We start from the raw sequence: 3561 nt of genomic DNA, 5'->3' as shown, positions 1-3561 counted from the left end.
CACACTATACCAATCATGTGAATCAAACTACAATTCAATTATGCACGTCAAATCACATTTCATCAAACAATTCAACAAGCACTTCACAACAAGTTCAATACACATCCAAATATACATTTTGCCGATTCCTCTTGACTACCAATATCTAGTCACCCATACATTTGAACAAGTACAATTTTAGTAGCATGGAAAATGTAAAAGTTAGATAAAAGTATGCTATCCTTTGAAATTAATTAAATGATAACCAGATGTCTTATACATCCTTTTGTATCTCGACCTCCAAACATAAAAACCAAGAGGTATATACTTCTTATTGTAAATACCTATTATACTAATCACCTATCATGTTGTATATATATAACGCAATGAACCAAAATAGGAGGAGCCATTGGGTTTCGCTCTAATTCAGGCTTTCTACTTTTCTGAACCATAAACCATATTAATTTTGTATATAACAACCTATATTCAGTCATTAGAAGAATGAAGAAATTTGAAATGTTTACCCTTATATGCAAGCTACAGGTTGACCACAAGTGAAGTAGTTATTCCTTGATCCTTTCTTCCATTTGAAATAAATCAACTAGCAGCCAAAGTAATATCATATATCCATTTTTTTACCACGTAACATATACATTATTTTAGTACAATATATACTTCAAATAACGATACTAGTACAAAGCAAAAGCACTTTAAAGGAAAAACTCGGAGAAGAATTGGATAATGTAGAAATAAACACTCATTTTCTCCACAAAAGTTGCATAAAAACTGCTTCGATCAACCAAGTTACTTTGAAAGCTCAAACCTGAACCAAATGGTACAAACTTAAATGGTTTTTGGAGGCTTGTTTTGTGCACTTTGAAATCATAAAATATTGGTAGCAAACGGAACTTTGAATGGTAAGTTATTCTAACTATGAAATGAAGTTCCAAAACTGGAATTACAGAACTTGTTGCTGCCTGGCAGCCCTGTGACTCAACTTTGGACATGATTTTAATCTATCAAGACTCAACGCAGTTAAGTGAAATCAGATGGGTTTTGATCATGGACATGTTTATTTCCAAAACACATAATATTAGATCAAAAGGAACTCCCAAGGACATGGAAATCAAGAGCCAAAGTAGGCTACATGAAACATAGTTTCTCTCCGCAAAATGAATAAGTTTCCTGTAATTTAGAACCCATACTCGTTTAATCAAATTTACAATTTCAGAGCACTTCCCAAACTATCAAGGAATCATATTTAACTTCTATTTCAATGTGTTAGCTTACCTATAACATGCTTAATTCTTCCTCTTTTAGCCAAAGTCTACAAACAATTCAATAAAATTAAAGTATGTACCATTTCTTGTTCTTGTCCTGCCCTCCAAAGTCGTTCATCAATCTCCACTTAGCTACTAAGCTCTTGAATCAATGTTATCACCATAACTCCCCATCAAGAACACCAGAAATTCAAGTTAAACAAATAAATCTCAAACTTGTGGAAAAATAAAATTTGAAATTCGGAAGATCCACTTACATATCCTGGAAGCGTATGAAGAGAGGAGTATTATTCCCTCTTGGGTCAAGACCTATCTCCGGCGAGGTTAGCCGGAATCGGCGAAAAACCCACAAAAGCCGTCGAAGCTTCTAGGGTTCAAAATATGGGCACGTTTGATTCCAGCATATGGGTTTGGTATCAATTTGAAGAGCGCTTCGCTACGAATACATAGGATTCGACCGTGCGTGATTTCGTTGCCGTACAAGAAAGTTATGATTCCTTGAAATTTTTTTGGAGTGAAGGAGAATTAAAGGGTAGAAAAATCAGCAGGCCTCCTGGTTTTTCACGCAGGAAAGAAGCAAAAATGAAGTCCGTGGCTTCCAGAAAGTTCCACTTGAATTTACTAAATGTCCGTAACTATACCGTTATAATCCAGACTTGTAAACGACTTTCGCCTAAACATTTGTGGTTTCAAGATCTATTCAAAAATATAAATTGTGACCTCAAAAGGTCTACAGATTTTAAAATTAATTTCCAAACTTCAAACTTCGTAACTGGTTTAATTAAAATCTAAATTCAATAATAGGATTTCACAAGAGGTCATATATTGTGTACGTCCTACATTCTAAAATGGTGTTGGTGTGGACAGTAGTGGACTGGTGGTGGCTGGTTGGCATTGAAGCTGGGACAAAAGCTGCTCGCATCACATGGAATTTTCATAAACCAACACATACAGCAACAAGAGTCACCCATCCATCAACCTCTTTAGGCCACCATGTGATGATGTCGTCGGATAAATATATGAAGGTGGAATTTCCATATGTCCAATTTTACACGATTTTCCTCTATTATTTGCCATTTGTTTCCGCAAAAGGAAATAATACGTACATATATAACATATCAGCATCTGTCATTACCATATACAGAAGGACCAAGGTTTGCTTGCTGATTCTCTAGCCTCTATATATATTTGTTGAAGAGCTAAGCTAGCCATAGGTCTAGGTGTCTCGGTCTCCGACTTATCATTGGCAATAATCAGGGCTATCAGGGCATATAAACGAATGTGCATCACCCTCGACACTGATATGACTCACCATATATAGTCCAATCCAACCAAATAAGTTACAAATACTAGTAAACATTTCTGTATTTCGACCTAAACAAAAAGTACATATATTTATGACTCTTGTAATATTGTCTCAACGAGCAAAGAACGTAATCACGAGCGTTTACATATTTTTTTTCAAAATTTCATACTTGTAAATTAATTATTATAATAATAATTATTTTTTAATTTGCTTTGGTACTTTGTAAGAAAATATAAATATTCATAATAATTAATTTACAAGTGTGAATAATGTTAAACAAATATGTAAATGTTCGTGATCTCCTCTACGCTTTGACGATGATCATATTGTCATTTGAAATTTTAAAACCCTGCAAACCCTCGTGAACATTATTTTTAAGGGAGTTCAAAATAACTAAAAGTTCATAATAATTAATATATACGTGTGGAAAATGTGAAAAATATATATAAATGCTCATGATTGCATCTTCTACGTTTGAACGATGGTTATATTAACATTTGGATTTTTAAAACCCTCCAAACCTTCATGAGTAGTGTTTTTTGTTGAATGTAAAATTGTGACGACCTGTCCCTAATTTATGTTTTTACAAATTTTAAAAGCGTGATTTTACGAAAATACCCTTAGAGGCGAGGGTATTGACTTCCGTTGACCAACGTTTAGTGAGACATACCACTTATTCTTTTAGCGTATTTGCATAGTACTCGATGATACGAACGCATAGATGCCAGAGGAAGTGAATTTGGAGCTACGGGTGAGGTTTTACGGAGTCAAATCTAAAAAGTATGTTTCTAAGGGATTTCCATTTATTATTATTATTATTATTATTATTATAAGTTTATTTGAGAGTAATGAAGGAATGAAAGAAAGAGAAGAAGAATCGGGGGGAAGATGGGAGAAAGAAGAAAGGGTATTGGTTGCCCAATTAGAGAAGAGAGGGATGGACCAATAGGGAGGAGAGAGTGATGGGAGTGACCAATCAGAAACAGAAGAAGGGTG

General features: G+C 34.3%; 1 long non-coding RNA gene across 1 annotated transcript; it reads right to left on the bottom strand.

The window, feature by feature from the left end:
- Positions 1-1050: 1050 nt before the first annotated feature.
- On the bottom strand, positions 1051-1470 carry LOC139189006 (uncharacterized). The gene is made up of 2 exons (XR_011572468.1): positions 1340-1470; positions 1051-1164 (listed from the first exon to the last, which is right to left on the bottom strand). It is a non-coding gene; the product is annotated as an uncharacterized lncRNA (long non-coding RNA).
- Positions 1471-3561: the final 2091 nt, after the last annotated feature.

This window comes from Malus domestica, chromosome 10 (genome assembly GCF_042453785.1).
Source record: "Malus domestica chromosome 10, GDT2T_hap1".
Classification (NCBI taxonomy): Eukaryota; Viridiplantae; Streptophyta; class Magnoliopsida; order Rosales; family Rosaceae; genus Malus; species Malus domestica.
Note: the sequence above shows the minus strand (reverse complement) of the source record. Positions and strands in the feature narration are given on the sequence as shown.